The sequence below is a fragment of the Varroa destructor genome, unplaced genomic scaffold (assembly GCF_002443255.2).
Source record: "Varroa destructor unplaced genomic scaffold, Vdes_3.0 BEIS01000005.1, whole genome shotgun sequence".
Classification (NCBI taxonomy): domain Eukaryota; kingdom Metazoa; phylum Arthropoda; class Arachnida; order Mesostigmata; family Varroidae; genus Varroa; species Varroa destructor.
In genome coordinates this window covers 12,618,282-12,638,250 of record NW_019211458.1, presented here as the reverse complement: position 1 = coordinate 12,638,250, position 19,969 = coordinate 12,618,282, and the positions used below count along the sequence as shown (strand labels likewise).

The window sequence follows — 19,969 nt, the reverse complement described above, 5'->3', positions numbered from 1 at the left end:
ACATATTTAATAGCGTGGTTGTTGATACAGGTAAGGCAGCCGAGGACAAAATACAGTTACTCTTGATACTCCTGTCTCTCTTTATAGCTACGAGGTAGGCCCAAAATGAAATATGTTATATCATCTGGTCAACTTTTGGGTCAATTTACCAGACCGAACCCGCCGCTTTGAAGACTTTACCAAAAGCGAGTATGGGTCCCGTCAGGGTTGCATTGCACGTATTATATAGATCAGGCAGTAGAAAAGCGTTGATAACTGCCCGTGTGAAATCACTTGATTAATAGTTTTAGCAAATCGGAGACAAATGTCAGTCCCGCTAAGTTTGCTGCTGTTGTGAGACTGCTATTTGCGAATAAGATGAGAAAGGTTCATTTTTTGTGTAATCCTTTTACGAATGGTTAGGACAATATGTGTTTGGATAGAAAATTAACATATACAGTTTTTTTTTAGAAACAAACTTCTGGACCTAATTACGATGGACGAACGATTCTGGAAGAAGGGAGTAGATGCCTCAGCAAATCGTCTTGGGAGGCCATGATCAAATATTGACAAAACTTGCGATTTGACCGAAGGCTATGTATATGCACGCACTACTCATTCATATAGGCACTAGCCGCATTTGCGACGGTCATGATCATACATAGCTACTGCTACTACTACTACACGATTATCTGGTTACTATGGAAAAATTGATGCGGTAGCAAATTATAATTACAAATAGATTGTAACAGTGCAAGATATTTTTAGAGACTAGCTAAGTGTAATGTAGACTTTTTTTATATATATTTATGGCAACTATCTGATATTGTTTCAAGTTTAGATACTATTTGCTCAGTGTATGCATGCTTGGATGACACAGTTTTCAAAAGTTAAGTTAACGGTCAAGGACGGCAAGAAAAACCATTACCGCTCGTCACTCTGCTAGTTTTAAAGCGTTTCGGTATACTCATAACAGCAATTAGCCGTTAGTCTCGGCCATTTATATAATGAGCAAATATTACACGTTTCAAAAGAGAATTCATTACGGTATCTGCCATAAGTCTGACGAATGGCACCCACCGACTTATCGCTATTTAGCTAGAGTCCTTTTATATCGACAGTCGTAACAAAGTAAAACGCTTGCCCTTTCAAAACTTGACACACCTCATAACTAACATGGTAAACAAAAAAAAAAATGAATGAATTAACAAATATATGTTAAATTACTTAGTGTGACTCAAATTATGCACTGGGCCTGTTGAAATGAACAAAATATGAAAATAACATGAGTGTTTTTATTTATACGAACTGGGTAATCATCTGCCAACCTAGCATTACTTGTTACGGCACAAGAGGCCTATTGATTCACGTTCACCGTGTCATCCTAAGGGTCGTAGGAGCTGTGGGCAGGCAACTCATTAATGGCAGATTCTCAGTTTTCCCTAGACAAGTCCGTTGTTACAATCATTCGTTGCCAATGGTGTGTGCCAATAGAATAGAGATCTGGTTCAAACCCAAATCGTAACAGGCTTGACGCCCTCTTTCTCGGCTCAGTTTGGCAAAGCGCTAAACAGGCTTTCGATAAACACCAGAAAATTACATTACCATTATATCGAAAAATGAGTGTGGCAGGGTAATAGAGAGGCGATAACGCGTGGAAGCGCAGGACGGTTCGTGGCAAGCGGTCACCTTAATGATGGGTCCGGGGTAATGTGACATTGTTCTGCATTTTTTTTTGTTCGTAAACGCTGACTTTATGCGAAGTAATTGCTCGGAAGAAACTCGCTTTGTTCTTTATTTAGTGCTAGTACAATGGACGACGTTAAATTTTAAGCTATGTATTGATTGAAATGTTTAAGGGAGTGTTATGTTGTGGAGATCGCTGTACAGGATCTATTCGAGACGTCAGTACCGAAATTATAATGGGTAGTCAGAGGCATTATTATTCTGGTACGCCCGCATGAGATCACATAATAACAAACCCGCATCTGTCTGGTTCTCAATATGTTTTTTCGCTTCATTCTTATCTTGTTCGAACTGGTGGATTTTTATCAATTACTAGACTTACAGTACATAAAGCACATACAGAACAGAACGAACGGCCTAAGACCATTTGTAGCTTATTAATAATAGTTGAAAGTTTTGGGGTTGATTGTGATCGTAGCAGATTGTTAACCCAACTATGTCAACCTCGACGTTTCTGGAAAATTCATTAGGAATATTTGGTACTTCGGGGCGGACGAGGCAAATCAGTTACAGAGACGGCCTGAAACGTGATAGCAATAACAATGATAGTCCACAAGCAATTCTACTTATATAGAGACGTAAACACCATAAAATAGTGCACCTAGTGCACCGATGCACCTAGTCATCGCTTAACGTTCTACTTTGTCTTTACAAAAAAAGCCTCATTTATATATATCTTGAGGGGTGTGTATACCCTCGTGGTCGGCATTTTCAATGCAGGTAAAACCTGTTATGTGAATCTTTTTTTGGAGTTGATTGACTGCTGTGGAGGCAGATAGCCACGGGTTTATTTTGTGCGGACAGTAACTCTGTAGTGCATTTCTGGTCGCTACCTGGCCTCCCCGTATGACCTTAGGACGACAAAGCTAGAACCGGTTAGTCTTTGTACAGTTACAAAAGACCAAAAAGTGTGCGTAAATCGTTGAATACAACTCGGAAAGTTTTTTTACGTACAAACATGTATTGCTCCTGTACCCAACGAGCGACTGAGAAATTTTTGTGGGTAGTAAAGGGTTGCGATATAAACTTTTTATCGTCGATCATCGCGGTCAAAGATGATAATTTGGACGAGGCATAGTATCTACACTTTTCACTGTTCACTGAGTAGCTGAACAATTGCTTTCTTTTAGAGATCGAATGCGATTATATATATATATATATATATATTATGTTTGAGTGAGTGATAAATATTGATTATCTGTCTTTTTTTAGTATGAGCGTCACCTTTTAGCCGTATTCAATGGCCACAACCAAATATCGCTTTATTATTGCCCCAGGTCAACTAGGGTTAGAAATGAAGTGTAGAATCGGGTTGAAACGATTCACTTCAGGTGTGTACAGGCTTAGTCAAATAATGTAAGCAGAGCGGATTCCATTGTTAATCGCGAGTATGGAAGGGGCATGGGCTCCTGTGGCAATAATGCACCATTAGGTAAAGCGTAGATTTTACTACAGATCGAAAGAATCTTTGGCGTAATACAGTAATGAATTCCTCCCCAACAGCTATCTATGTATGTCGGATGCACATTTGCAGATATTAATAGAAATATTGACGTACTACTAAAGCGTTTATCCAGTCAACGCTGCTTATTTTAATGTTCAGCTATCGAATGTGATTGGACCTCTATTACATTATACTGGAAAGCGGCTTCAGTCGCTGTAAAAACACTGATACCACAGATGTATTACAAAATGACGACTACAGCCCAAAAATTTGCCTCGTTACTTTGATGGCTTTCGTTCCTCATCGCCTTTGTCAGCTAAATAAATAACTTGAACAAAATCACTGAAGGCAAATGATAAAATCGGTAGCTCAATCTGACCTATTAACGCGGAATCAGTAGTCTCTACAAACTTCGGAAATATCATTAAGAGTGTAATCCGTATTGTCGTACCTAATTTGAAATAGCACCTTACGATTTCTCGCTTTAGCCTTTAAACGTATTATTTTTTAGCAATGAAAACGGTTAAATATAGCGCTACTGGAAGCAGTTTGTAACAGCTAACTTCACCTTTATTTTATCCATTCAATCAGGGATAGCGCTATCGTTCCATATTCTTTAGGTAGTAAGTCACCATATGGCACCAGAAAACTGAACCAGTGTGCTTCGATAGACAAAGATAGGCCAGCAAGAGAAAAAAGCTAGTTGGAATATGTATGTGCCTGCGTGCTGTGTCCGAGCCGGATTGGACGCTACGATGCCTTATGACCTTAACTCCGCCACTATATAGATCGCTTTCCATTATCGCTCGACCTGTTGTCACTAATGACATTGATTAATGTAATAAGAAGGTTTACACATCGAGGCCTCTTATTCCAACTTGGTTTGATATGTTAGAAAATGCCCACCCGATTGTATTGATTCAATCATAATCCAGATCACTATTACCTTCGTAATCTTACCTCAGTCTACAAAAAAGCTACACAGTCGTAGATAGCTGAATAATCATTAGTGCCCATAAGCCACTTCCTAGTTCTCGCGATCCTTACGTGTTCGGATTGCCAAAGTTTATGTATGCTTCCCTACATGTACAAAGGTTAATCCTTATCTCGCTTTCTGACCCTGTTTACTTCTATTATCTAGAACTTAAATTATGATAGTTATCTAGAATGTATGAGGCATTCATGATGATTCAGACCACTCTGTAAAATAATACACATATGCCATTCGCTATTCTGCCGAGGATCATTGCCAGAGGTAATAAATATGTTTCCAATCTGTGTACACATAGATATTCTTATAAAATCATAACTTGATGCATACATCGAGTGTAACTGGCTTGGATACGTTCCGTCTAGATGTCTATTTGTACGACTAACTTCTATTAAGCTTAAAAGCCCCTCCAGCTGTTGAAAAAGCTATCCCCGTTTAGCTTTTTCCCCAATCAACTCGGCGTCCTATCTCACGCGCTCACAGAATATTTGGATACGTTTGAGTGGGAGATGAAGGACAAATTGGCGTGTCTACGGCTGCGCAGTTCACGAGCGATATTCGTTTCAAATAGAATTGTAGAAATAATCGTCTTTTCCTTCGAAACCACAATGATTATGCTATCCAACGGAGCACATTGTCTTCCGCTAATCCTGTATCGGATACTAGAGGCACAATAATTTGGTAGCATATTTTTATCGAAGTCATACCTCAATTGCGTCTAATAAAAACTGCCAGGCTTTTTCAAAAATACCAGTATGAAGAGTATAAACTACATCATACACATACAAATAATAATACGATAGTACACGTTCATTCTTCAAAAGCGGCTGCTACTATTTTTGTTATAACAATTTGCGTCTGCCTGTTTCATTAATATTTAATATTTTGATACAGACAACAGGAACTTTTCAAGCAGTAATACATTATGATTTGCACAAAAGCCTCGTTTTTTGGCCTTATTTTATCACAGAATTTTCATAACTATCTTCCCTTTACTCTGATCTCTTTTAATTTATTGAAATGTCATGCATATCCGCGCGTGTAAGCAACAAGTTATAATTAAACGCAAGCCCTGTTCATTGTATATATATCTATCACTTAACGTGTAATGTGAATAACGTGCTCGCCTGTTAAACTTAGATATGTTTGGCGGTTCAGGTTTGAAGCCTGATATAAACACACTCCGATTCGCACTAGAAGTCAGTCGTCTCAAAGAATGTCCAACAGCTTAAGTATCAAACCTAAAAAACGAAAAACATCGTATACACACAGGCGGCAGTACGTATATATAAGCTTGTCGATAAATCTGCGTTGCATCGACAACTCTCATCATGTGACAAAGACATAGCACCGCCCTAACAAACATAAGACTAAAACAAGGAGCAGAAAAAATGCGACGGTGCAATTTGAATTGCTATCGGATGCATCAGCACAAAGACACTGCAAGAGAGAAATCCTAAGGGGTTGCACGGATCGCGAACTTCATTGACTGTTGGCCTGACCGTTTAACTGAACACTACGTATTAGTGCTGTTACCCTCCCCCCCCCCGCCCCGTACAATATGGTCCTGCTCTTCGCAAGTTGTTGCTCTGCGCTGACCAGACGCGATATTTCTAATTCTATACCGTCTATCGACGTCTCTCAACGACTGGCTGTGGAGATGTGCATTGTATTATAGTTTTCGTTTGTACACGAACACAGAAAGCAGCTACGAATGCAACTGGATGCCTTTTCAGACAAGACGTAACCGACCGTCATTGCCGGGGTGCTGGTTCCGGAGGCAGGCAATGCCCTTATAACTAGGCCCCTCTTCAACCTAAAGCAAAATAGAACAACCCTCTCGCCTGGAGTACATGCATCCATACGTCACTTACGTCTCGGGCGGGTTGGCCAGCCGAATCGAATAGCCAATCACAGATGGCAGCTCACCAGCCACAGCAACAACTGACGCTTTGATCCATGTGTGACCTATATATATATATATATATGTACTTAGTAAAATAGGTAGGTAGATAGATTCGAAGAGCATAATACTATTTGCAGTCAAATAATAATAATATCGTGCATACTACCAATAAATATACTAGGTTCATAGACTCATAGCGACGAGCAGTTGATAGCCCAATATACAGTACAAACCTTGAAGGTTCAATCGTACCCGGAAAAAGTGGGTAATTTTGACACTTCTGCTCTATTCGTAATTCAATAACGGTTTTGTGGGGAAAATCGGCGGAAAGCCAATTAGATACGAAAGTATAGGATCTTGGGCAAATATGAAACATACTTCTAGCTATAGAGAGCAACTTTTATAATACAATGAAACATAATAACGTAAAGTTGCAGGTTGTGAAGGCCAATAGTTCACTATCTGAGTAACCGAAAGTTCCTTTGAAAATGCACAGCAATAACTTGGACAGCTTGCACGTTAATGCAATATTATTCGATTTGTAATAGAAGTATTAATGAAAATTCGTTGAATTCAACTTCAAACGACTGCAAAGCTGACAACATATCTACCATTACTCAACAGACCTATGCAGATTCACCTGCGAGCGCCTCGCTGGCTTATTTGTCACGTACTGATATAGAAACAGAATGACAGACCATCGTACGTCTAGCTCATTCTACATCTCCTCTTTTGCTCGGTTTCCTGCTCAATCTCTGGCAATTTGTGCGTCTGAGAATAGCCGCAGCAATGTATGTTTATAAACTTCGGTGGGTCCATTTGAGAAATGATAATCGTTTGGCCATTTCGTTCGTGCCCGCTGACCCGCCTGTACAGCTAGCTGCATGATAAAACTAGGACTCCGTGCATATACTGTACGTGATAATATCGCTGGCTAATTCGCAGACAACAAACTGCTACACCAACGATCACAAAGTCTCTGACGATTGTGTTCTTTTCCGTACATAAATCGGTTTCATTCTAGTTACAGATATCGGTCCATCGAGGCCGTTAACCACGCACATCCTCTAAGCGGCGGCCACTGGACCTGCTATTTGTTAGGCGTATTGATGTTATTTGCGAGCATTTAGTCTTATTGCAGTTTCATGAACAGCCAACACTGTCCAAGTTACTCGGCTAAAGAAGATATCTCGTTTCTCACACTACTCCTTTACTCTTATGAGAAGCATCATTTTTGTTGGATCATCACGATAAATTTTTTACTTTAGATTTTTGCGGAACGCAGTTATGCAGCGATCGTTTTGTTGGTATTTCAGTATTACATAGTCAACAGTATACTGCAACTTTCGTTTAGTGATACTTGGCTGCATAAAAAGATCACGTCACTTCATAGGGGCTATGTATAGCGCGGCGTTAGAAGGGGTTCTATGCGTTGCGAAGACATGCAGGTAAAGGTCGCAGATTTGATCTCCAAAATCGTTATTGGTAGATTCTCATACTGTGTAATAGAAAGAATATACGTCGTTTGTTTTTTTTTTTTAGGTATACTTGTAATATTCACCAAAATGTCATTTTTGTGTAGGAACAGTCATCAAAAGCTGCCAGTTAGCCAGTAGAGTAAAACTACCGTTTTCTAGCGAGTAGGAAATTCTCGTAATCACAATCTTGATTTCTTACCGACTTGTACTATTTTAAGTAATGTTATTTCTGCGTATACACATACGTCAGAGATAGCCAAAATGATTTTTACGGCCCGCGAATAGAAATCGACCCAAAACTCAATACAAACCAGAACCCCTTATACATAAAGCGTTGAGCCTCATGCTGGTCAACGACAGCCATCGTGAAGGTGTTCCTATAAAGCACAGGAACATCGTATACTGGTTTCTGATCGATAAATACAAATAGAGACTGTTTGAAAGAATTATGACTCTTAAATCAACCTGATTTCATGTAATTAATTCTACCTATGATGGTTGAAATCTACTTTTCAAGTGGACGAACCAGACAGTATAGTCCTGTAAAGAGCTGTTCAGGATAACACGCCCTCCTTTGAACTGAATCATCTTTGATATGTGTCATTAGGGATTTATGATGTCCGGAACGGCTGATCCGACGACGCAATGTGACTGCGGCTCTTAATTAAAAAAGCAGCCCTAAATTTCCGAACGGTAGCTATTGCATGGTTACACTATTCACTCTGCCACAGATGAAAAATCGGTATAAAGGCTTTGCTCATTTTTGCTGTTGCACTTCCTATAGCAATTGGAGCTCGATAGTGCTGGCGCTGTTGTCTCCACATGCTTGGAGCAGTGGGAAACCTTCACCTTTCGACTATCTACGACCGTTATCGTTCGATAACGGTGCTTTTGCGCTGTGTGCGTACTTTTGATTTCGCGTTTGTTATCGCATTTACTTTTATCCAACAGCAGGACGTCGTTGAAATTGTAATCGAAAAAAACATGTACGATTTGCCAAATGCCCAATACGGGCCGACGTTGCGTTTGGTTGCACTTTCGGTACAATATATCCAACCGTACAGAACGTACATAATCGAAGTTGATCAAAGCGCCTTTTTTTCCTATTTGCTTTTTCCTTTTCTAGAGACCAAACGCGTCTTGCCTTTTGGCCTTTGCTTCGTTAACTCTAATGTTAACTTCGATTATAGTAACATTTGCAAAATGAACACGTGGTTTTCCATACGACGGCTAATGTTGCCGGTATTTACGCGTCACGCCTGACGTAATTACTGCTCTGACCACTTACACACATCGCCTCGCATTTTACAACCACTATACTCAAAGAAGGGCATCCTTTCGACGGAGCGATTGCTTGTTCTGGCCTGCGCGGTCCCTTTATTGTCGATCAATTCACATGAGGCGGCATCATATTGATATCAATCTTAATTAATGCCTCACTTACGATTTGTTTTCGTCCGTCTATCTCAAGATAGACGGATAAAAAAAAGTCAATCATAAGACAAAAAGAGAGGCTTCGAGCCACTCTTCTTGCCTTATGACTCTCGCGAAGGGTTCTCTTAGGGTACCTACTCTGTGACTGATAGGAAATAAAAGTCCAGTAAGAGCAATAGAAAATTCGCAGATCTTCAACAGATTCATTTAATGGAGATTGTCATGGAAGCAATGGAAGTTTTTTTAGCTCACTACACAAACAGGCGTCGCGCATCTCATCAACGAATTGTAACGGTCGCGTTATTTGAAGCACTAGCTTTCAGTGTTGCAGTCAGAGACCTAGCCATTATACGAATTTTCGGATAGGCACGTTATGGCATAACTTCATGTCAATGGTATAACGAAACAATTTTTTGATACATTTGATTTTGTTCGTACTACATTGTTCCTTATCTCTTCTATAACATTTTCTCGGATCGTAGATTTCTCTCGTATGTCCCCGTTGCAGGTTCATATCATAGGTTTTTCGCCGCAATAAATACGTCTGCATGCTAATATTATCAAGTGGTTTTGTTATGTGTATCTTTGAAATTGAACCTCATTCCTTTTTCCGCTTGCGAAATCCCTTTGTGATGACACAATTCAAAGAAAGCAGCGCCGAAAGACGGGTCGGCTGCTTTTACTTAGACGTGATCCAAAAGGGGTAAAGAAAATGAATGTTCAATGTCGTTATTGCTTAATAATAAGTTCAAGTTTACTAACAATATTATCCAAGCAACTAAACATAGCGTAGGCCCCTCCGCTAGCCACGCAATTGATTGGAGAAGGTTACGGCTCGATGTAGACTGTCAAGTCGAAAGTCTTCAACTTAGCCATAGACGAATGATAGGCCTCGCCACTCGTTGTTATTTTCGGTTCTCTAACAAGGAGCGATCGTAACGACGCCAACACAGAATCTGAATATCAAGTAGTAAGTTACTGTTGTGTGTCGTTATGTTGCGGGGTCACGAGACAATTATAGAAAGGAAGGACAAATATCTTTTAAGGCTATATAACAGATCGTAGCAGAGTGTACAGGATTTTGCATGTATATGTGTATGGATCTATGAAGATCTGCTTGTGTGTCGTGATTGCCATTAGTGAAGAAGTTGCTGTAGCTTCGGCTCAATTGCTGAAGTAACTATTCTGTATTTACGCTCATTGCAGCGAGGCCTTCATAGCCTTAACGTTTCGGAATCTTTCGCCGGCTGTCTGCTTCATAGCTATTTGCTACTATCGCTTGTTACTATCTAAATAAGTGCACCCAGTGCACTGAAATCATTTGCTGCTTGTTTATGGTAATATTGGGACTAGATACACTGATGTGACATCGGTAAATTAAGGGCCTCTTTAGCTTATCTTTGAGGTCGAATAATTATTCAAAATATACATGTATGAGCAAAAAAAACAGTCGCGCCAATCGATACTCACTGCTTTCAAGTGCGCCCCAATTCTAAACTTATGCTTATCAACATGTCACATACACGATTGCCACGAGGATCAAATGAATTATTGGTTAGTCAGTACGTTGCAGTTTTTGGAAAGTTTCTTTTCCCTATCTTTTTATCCCGACGTGATAAACAGGCAGCACATAAACGTAGTGGTGATAACATTCAAAACTGACAGTGTAACGAGGTCGCGCAGTTGATCCGTAGCGCTAACAAACAAATCAATTTCGAATCTACGTCTTTGTCGCATCGTCAGGCCGCAAGGGCACGAACGCGGTATAAAGAAAAGCTCTGCATCGTTGATGTCGGGACAAGTCTGTTCGACAGTAGCCCTAGCTTGCGATTCGCATGCAGTTGCGTCTGTGAACTATGTGCCTCTTGCGGAACAGCCGTCCTACCGATTGTTCCGGCGCAGGTGGTGCCGACCGTAGATGTATCGGATACAAATGGAGGTAGAATAAATAGTAGAGCCTAGCTTGTAGCTGCATCCTTGATATCCAGTGAAAAGCCAAGTGTGCATGCTCACGGCACAACTCGACAGTAGCAGAATCAAAGCTTGACCATTTTCTTGTCTATGGTAATGTTGATGGTGTACACAACGATCGGTAGCGACAACAATGTTTATGGAAGAGTAAAGTGTTCTTCTCTGTCGCCATCAAGGTAATCTGAATGTAGCGAATACTGGGAGCATCGGGTAGCGCTTGATGTTGCCAGTGGGACTACTAATGGACGTAACGTGTTCCACCTTCCAGGGCGCAGCTTACTGGAGCCGACGGGAGGAGGGAAAGCAAGCAGGAAAAATTATGAAGATCGGAGAGTTGAAGAAATAAGGATATCGATCTATCAATAGAAGACTCTCCTGATGACAGGCGCACCCGGTGACAACAACGACTGCAATGCGTCGACTTTTTCTCTTGTACCAATCGTCTAGTTGGAACGTTCTTCTCTAACGCTGTCGAGAAGCTCAAAGATGGCACACCTTTGAACACCGGACGTAGGACGTAGGAACACCGACCAAGTGACACGCTAATATGAAGCCATCGTCCCGCTGCTGGGTACGTTGAAATTGCCACCAACATCAGTACTGCCACTTCCATCTTCACACTAAATAGGTGTGCACATCGTGTGGTGTCTCTAAAACTTTGACTTATGCTTTACCGTGTCAGGAGGAAGGCACCGTGTAGTCGTTCTTTGCTCCGCATCAGTTGTAACAACGTTTGGAACGGAGACCGACAAAGCTATTCTAAAAAGGTAGAACGGCTGCCAATGCGATCCAAAAAGGATCGTCGCACACGCGCATTTTGCACGCACGAAGGGTACTCGCGTACAGTCTCTATAGATAGAAGACTTCAAACAGATATCTGCGAGAGCATTCTTTTTTTTTAGATTTTCTATCCTGTCCCTTTGAACGGGGCCAGGCATCGCTCTTCGGTAGGAAACAGTGCCACCGAGCAAGTAGCTGAGAATAGACCTGTGGAAGATTCGTGTTTCGAAATAACTAGGGGTCATGGACATCTATGTTTTACGGCGTGTGTGCAAGTGTCAGCGCTACCTCATGCTCACTTGTCGCACTATCGCATGCTCATCACACTCACTATGCGTCCGTAGATGTTAATGAAAAAACCTTGGACTTCCAGTGACACAGATGTCTGCTTACACGTCTTGTATACGAGGTGAAGGCAGCCACTTCAAACGCATGGCTCAAATCAGGTTGCTGAGGTTCTGATAAACTTAAATGCAAAAATGCACTACAGCGAAGAAAGGTAGCCCACTTAGCTCTCTTACATATGTTTGACTGCATTTAACAGCTGTTACACTCTTATGGAGGAATTATTCGCTTGAAAACAATACATCACACTTAATATTTTCCGCAGATGGAAGAGAACGGACTCAGGAAAGGTGGAGGACACGATGAAAAAGGTAGGATACAACATGATGCGGTTGAAAGCGCGACGCGTTTCACGCATCAGGCACTGGCACAGGCATTGGCGTGAAGCCAGCAAGGAAAGAAAAAGCTAACTGTGGAAGTCAACGACGAAAGGAGGGCCGACTTAGAAAGCTGTGATCATCTATAGGAATCGGTAGAGGCAAATGGAGTCACGGAACGTATGGAACGAACTCTAACCCAAAAGATTCTTCGTCACTCGGGATATAGCAGTGGCGGTGGCACGAAGTTTGCTGAAGCCTCAGTGAGATCTAAGTCCTTTCAGAAGAATTCGCAGTTCGCACCGTGTCTGTCTTATCCACTATTCCGGAGGCCGGCCCAGCTTCCTTCGTCGCCACCGCTATTGCTACGGAAATGGCAGTAGAAATTGGCCACTTGAAGGGTGAATTCGAAAGCGATGTTTACACAGCGCCACGAGAACTCCGCGACTATTAGCAAGCCACACATACGAACTCCCGGAAAGGCAAAAATACTAATTCTAGACATAATGCATCAGGGACCAAACGCAAGGCACGTGGTGCTGCGCTTTTTCCAGTCAGATCAGAATCGTCGCTCGTTGGCAACACAGCACTAAGTTATCTGAAGACTTCATCAAGTCCAGCAGCAACAGCGTGAAGGCCCTTATCGGAAGCATCTAGACAACAGGCAGTTAGCGCAGTAATTGAAAGGGGGCGGTGACACACTAAGATATTGATTTACAATGGCTAGACGGATGAGTGTAGGCTGGAAGCTGGAAGATAAAGCTGTTCCTTTTCTCGGTATACTGTGTAATGTACTGGCTTGGAATACAAATAGTTTGTGATAGTTCCAGCCACATGTGGGTCTTAAATCTAGCTGGGACCGGCTAATAGAAAGCCGCCTCCATGGAAAGAGTTTTGTAAACCATGTCAATTTTGTAAAAAAAAAAAAACATGAATACAGGTCGAGTCGTCTTTTGTCTCTTTGTATTTCGAAGTAGTGTTAAGCTTTCCGAGAGTAAAACAAATAAAAAGCTAACTTTAAAAAGTTTGTCTTACGAGATGACTAATCATATGCGGCTAGCAAATTAGTGGATATAGCCAAATCTCAAAGACCAGTGTAAGGTTAGCATGATTACTCGCAAGACACTATAACGTATATCGCTATACTGCCCAGAGGTTTCGAATAGTTTCATACTTCGTTTAAAATGAAGACAATATAGAACAGAGGAAACGTCAATCCTAGAAGCCATGAAAGTATGCGGGGAGTGTACATTTTTTTGATTACGGTATAGTGAGTAATCTTTAAGTTTGGATATGACCGATATACATTACAAGCTCCATAAACTGCTACGGTAAAACTTTGACATATCTAATGTTGAGCCTTCTTCCATTACAAGTAAAATATATTTAAATTGCCCTATTACGTTGTAAACACTTCTACTTTCAAGCTCAAATGTCACAGAATGATATTACATGCACACGTAGTAATAGCAATGTCTCTTTTTTTTTACCGCAAGAGCTATATATAGAAACACCGTTTCGCAATTTTCGAACAATCGCAGGAATTCAAGATATCGTGCACCATTTGCATTCATCACATTACATTACATCAAATTATACAAACTAAAACCTTCACATTAAAGACCGGCGTATTATGCGCTACCTAAAGACTTCGTCTTACGTTGAGGATTGATTGGCAGGAGCAGAGACCTTTCGCTGTCATTGGTAGTACCGATAACCATCACAAAACAAATCTAGAATATACAGAACACATACACCAGACATAAAGATCTAGTAATGCGCTTTACTCAAATCAATTTTTTTTTTTTTTTAATAAAACATATATATAATAACAACCGCTGTTTTTATGCTGCCTCCGCTGCTTACCTAGATAAAATCGTAAAAAGGCAAGTCCATTACATCAATCAGCAGTATCAATAATACTAGGAAATTCATTAAGTATGAAGGTGGAAGTATAATAATCTTTTATTAAAGAATATTCAGTTAGTTTGTGTATACCGCTGATGATGCAGGACCTGCAGCTGATAGCTGCAGGTGCTCTTCCCCTAGGCATTTACGTAATGAAGATAGTCTGTGCTACGAAACGACGTCCTATCCGCCTACAATTTATGATCATATCCCTAGTGGTCATAACGACTGTCTTATCTTATGTTACTCAATAAACTGATTTTTACTTAATAATTTGTTTCAATGTCCTAAGTACTAGCAAATTAAACCTTTACCTAATCACAATGTGTCTTTGCACGAAGCAAAACCGCTTTGTTTATTACAGGCTTTGTCGTGCTGGATCGAATCGTAATGAGTCCACAGGCACGCCGTGGGTGATAAAAGTAGGGACATCTACGAGCTCTGGCAAAACTCAAAATGCAAGAAAACTTATGTTAACTATTGTAATTAAATGTGTATTTGGTAAGCTCTTTGTGCTCCTTTAATATGCCATTCCGCTATACGGCAAAATCTCAGAAGTGCAGTAACACTAAGGAAACATCAGCAATATCTCACAAATAAAAAGTTATATGCACTCGCACACCCAGCCATCAGGAGATCTAATTTCTATAGCAGAAGGCTTATGCGTAGGTCTATTCTGCACTCGAAACGATTGTTTAGATATGTAGAATACAGTACAATGGCACAATGACGACCTATGTTTTATATTTTTCAATCCGTTCGTTTATTCAGGCCCTTTTTCCTCGCTGAATCGCATGAGTCGAGTATTCATAGTAGTGTTGATGTCGTTGTAGTACTGCAAAGTGCAATGGCAGAAGCAGTCGCCCCCAAGAAACGAGTCACCCTACAGGCAGCTGTTTCCTGTCGGATGTCCTTAGGGTCCAATATGTTGCTTTCTCTGGCCTTGGCTAGCCTTTGCTTGCTTCGCCTCTAACGTATAACAAGAATACACGCGGTACATGCTACCTTTCCCACTGCCTTCTTGCCTTCGTTCTTATCGTCTTCTGTATAGTCGTGCAGAGGCCTTAATATGTACACGCTGTGCGAGAGCAAGGAGACAAGCCCGGTACAGAGTGAATGAGAAGAAAAGTGCGCTCTGGGGGGAAAGAGCAGTATGGGATAAGGCTGCAAAAGACATACCGCAAAAGTATGCGCTTCTGTTGAGACGGCTGCTATCCGCAAATGACTGGCAAGTCGGCTTTAGGCTCACTGCTTTAGGCCGTCGCCGGACAAAACAACGCATATGTATATAAGTATACTGTGAGGTCTGTGTTGCGCTTTCGGTGATACGTTGTCCTAGCTAAGCAACATCATGTTAGGTTAAAGTTAGCCTATAGATGCTGATGCTGTGACGGGTTGGCACTGGCAAAATATGCGAACACACAAATTCAGTGAAAATGCGAATCTGGCTAGACCAGGTAAGCTAAGTCCCAGCGTTGAACGATTGGCAAAGCTCTAACCGGGTATACCTCCTCTATCGTAAACAAATGAATACATTTTAAGTAAAATCTTCCTAAAAATAAGAAGAAGGACGATCGGTCCTGCAAAGTTCACCGTAGTATAATAATTCTAGCAAAGACTAGCGGAGCGCAAGCCCCACCTCAATAAGACTCATGCGTCAAGGAGATCGACCGCAAAGAAAGCCAGCGGATACTGTTGCCTCAGTAGGTCAATTTGTCAGCGGGATATCAGCTGAGCTAGGAAGGAAAAAAGGTGGTGAATACGCTTGAGATGGTGAACTGTCATCAGTGTTATCAAAGATGACGAAAAAACGGAGTGTGGAACAATGACGCCGACCGACGCGTACAAGGCTCGACCACGTGCGTATATAACTGAAGAATAGGTTGGAGAAAAGAACCTGGATCGGAAATCTTTTGGTGCAACCTAAAGATATTGCGACGTAATTTTTCACGCCGCGTAGTTTATGGTGAGAGGTTACTCGGCTTATTTATATTCGGGCAAAAGTTTCTCATTATTTTTGATAAAAAAAACTATCAGGTATAATGCAATGGCCATTGAAAAAGCTAGTGCTGCTTTCGGTTCATTATGAGTTGTCTACTGTTATTGCGCTCGTTAGAATGAAATCCAAGTGACACTTTACTATTAATGTAACTTCTTATGGGAAGTTTGCTAACTATTTTTATTGTGGCAAGGTGTCGAGAAGAGTTCTTTAGGCCTGCTATCGATAATAATAAACTGACGTAAATGATAACCAGATCGCTTTAGCGCACTTGTCCAAACGAGGTAGACATGTATGTTAGTTAAATCAAGATGAGGGTCATATATTTACTTCGCAGCTACCACTTACCTACACGCACCAGATAACAACCCGCTGATCTATGCAATGGTCGATCATATAAACTCTCCTCGATTGAAGGCACTACAGGCATCTACATACAGCTCATAACAAAGCCAGCAGTTCAGCTCGTTTGATTTTTCCGATTAATAAGACATTAAATTAGTCATCCCGAAAATCTGCAATATTTCAGCTTCGCCCTAACATCTTGGAAGGAAAACAGGAATCTGTAATCCGAAAACGTTTCATCTGGGCGCAGAAAAGATTAGACGGGGGATATAACATGGTAAATATTCCTGGATAGATGTCAACCAAATAATGGAGATAGCTGTTGCCTCATAATGGTTGTCGAAGCACTATAATCAATGGATATGCAGCCTTCGAGCAACGCCGTACCGGCCTTCAGAGACAGATAGCAAGAGTCAAGGTGTTTGTTGCTGGCAATAATTATCGCTGTTTCTACCATCATGTTTTTGCAATGTAAAACCATTACTTATACTATTGTTATTAAGCCCCTGAGATTCATCATTAAGGTAGGATGCCTTAAGGGCTAACACTACGTCCTGCTAGTATTTCTCATTTTGCAGCAGGTATGCATGTCCCCGTGATAGTTTAGTGGGTAACATGCATGTTTGCCTGCTAATCTTAGGGAGACGTGGTTCCACTACACTCGATTCCAAGCCTTCAGTCGTTCGATGGAACGTCTAACGGCGATACCGGACGTAGAATTGTGCCCTAATGGCGTGAAAGTGAAGCGAATCAGTGAATACCTTTTGCAAAGTTTCACTCTTTAATATAGTTTCATATCGATATCCTATGTGGTGCAGGATATGCTGCGGCTGAATTTGAAGCATGTGTTTGTTGCGCTTCGCTAATACAATTGTCAAGCATGTGCTCGTGCTTATTTATCTAGCTATAACGGTCGCTTTCTAAAATGAAAGGAATTAAGAGACGCCTCATAAACGCTCCATAGTATAGATAATTAACAGCATCAATATAATACTTAAAATACAAGACTTTGTTATATTTCGGAGCTTATTGTTTTGTAGGCTTAATAAGGAGCTTAATACCGAATTGGGCGTATACTGCTCGTCTAGTGAGTCAACATCTTCAAATGCATCAACTTTTATATATTTACTTGCAAGCACATAGAGTTGTCGGCTTGCATCAGCCGGAATTGGTTCGAAAAACAAGGGAAACTTTGCTGATAATCTGTTAGGAGCCATGTTTTATTGATGTGATGGATTTAGCCTTCTCCGAGACAGGGATAACCGTAAACAATCAATGCTTCATATATCTAAGCGATGATTTTGATGCGATTTATTGTTTAATGGCATTAACTGACCCATTTAAGTATATACACCATCGAAGGATAGGTGATATCCCAGCTTTTATCAATTTTGAACAGACCATTATAGTCCGAAAAATGAAGTAAACGATGTATCTAACGAAGTAGCTCTATATATATAAATGTTGCCTCATATAGAACATAGTTTGGTTTCCAACAGCTTCTCGCCACTAAATCAGCATTTCAAGGAGACAAGTTATCGATTATTTAACTAATAAGGTAATCAAGAAACCTAACGTATGCCCAGAAGACACATAAGCAACGATAAAATATGCCAAAACACCTAGATTGTCGTTGTTGTTAAACTACTGTAGTGGTTTGGTTCGAAGCGGATTTACGTCACTTGAATACACTACTTCCGCAGGGTTGGAAGCAAAGCAGCGCGCGAGTCTAACGTTATCGACGGCTCCAGCCCCGGCTAGGAGAACTCTCCGTCATGGCTTTCTCTTCGTCCAGCTGCCCTAAGCCTCCGGCCGGTGTATTGCCCGCCCTGTCTGTGTGGGCTGGGCATAAGAGACGTCATTAAAACTTTTTCGACAACGACGACGTCGAAAAATTGCAGAAGAGTAGAATTCTGAGACCGTGTTACTGGTAGCCGCCGCCGCCGCCGCCGCTGCAGGCCCATGACTGCTTATCGTTTTTTTTTGTCTTAGGACAGATTTATAATTTGGCCTTTAGACTGTCGACCAGTAACTCCTGATTTTAACAGTGGTCGGAACCTCCAAACGAAGCTCGGCCGACTCACTGGCCAGCCTCATCCCAGCTTCGGTCATGTAGCACCTATAGGAGATGCCGGTGTCGCCGGGCGAAGATCTGTGCTAAGCGATAGGCAGTCATGTATGAATAGCCATATAATGAATGCAATTGGATAACACTTCGTAATTTGAGAAAAAGTTAACAACACCATTTTAGTCCTATGACAATTGTATATGATTGAGCTTTCGGTCTGCTATGAAGAGCTGGTGACAAGACAAATTAAAAGGTTTTCCTCAAATTTTTCTGCGCCGTTGTTCAACGTACCCAACTAAAAGTTATCTTCGCAAGAAAACAGTTGCTCATCAAAAGACTGATACTTTACGCTGTAATCGTATGATGCAACAGGTGGCTTCGTAGATGCCTCGACGCACCGTGAACAGGTACGTCTTCCATACGGTTTCCTTATGATTAATCTTGTAAAAGTGTGCGATAAGGCCAAGCAAAGAATTTCCTTATTGTCAATTCTAGTGGTGAATTTGGTACCGCAGAATTGCAACTTCTTCTATTCTAGCATACAACCATCTTATTCAGTTATTTACGTATTTTTCTACATTATGCAATACGGCTGTAAGGATGATATATGGTCGCCATTTTCGAAATCTCTTTAAATGACGGTACTGCGTCCGTAACGAATTGTAAAAACTCGATATCTACGCTTTCTTTTCTAATTCATCGGTGCAACGACTTATGTCTATTGAAATGCCTAAGCTGTCATAAAGTGTCTTGGACGAAGGTATCTGGGCAATATGAGTTACTATATATATTTTACTTGTTGAGTAAGCTCTTCTTATCTAGCATCATCTCGTTGATAATATTGTATCTTGTGAATGTAGTTATACCACTATCCGCACTAATTGTAGATCATAACCACACGATATCTACCTGTCACCAGATGCATATGGTACACAATTCGGATTTTCTCACAATATGAAATAATCAATAGGTTCGTTATTCCGGCAAAGTTTGGTAATAACATCAAACCATATCGCAAACGAATAACAAGCATGTTTTTGTGTAGATTTAGCAGCCTTGTTTGTTTGACGTCCAGTTGTTTTCGGTTAGGATCATCTGTTAAATCTTAAAACATTATAGTATATTTGAGTCATTTCTATATTGATATCATGTTATTATTACCGGCAGTAGTAATCGCAGAGTTTTTATGATAAATCTCGGGACTTTCGGCGTCCAACATACTCTACAATGAGTAAATGCCTTAATATATATATATATA

The 19,969-nt window shown here is 40.9% G+C and overlaps 1 protein-coding gene and 1 long non-coding RNA gene across 6 annotated transcripts in view; one reads left to right on the top strand and one right to left on the bottom strand.

The window, feature by feature from the left end:
- Positions 1–13,333, top strand: part of LOC147755291 (uncharacterized) — a 38,824-nt gene extending 25,491 nt beyond the window's left edge. The window contains exon 2 of the long non-coding RNA XR_015328112.1: positions 11,218–13,333. This is a non-coding gene — a long non-coding RNA (uncharacterized LOC147755291). The remainder of the gene's footprint in view (positions 1–11,217) is intronic.
- Positions 1–19,969, bottom strand: part of LOC111251791 (uncharacterized) — a 134,863-nt gene that overhangs the window by 100,693 nt on the left and 14,201 nt on the right. The gene's annotated exons all lie outside the window — the stretch shown is intronic.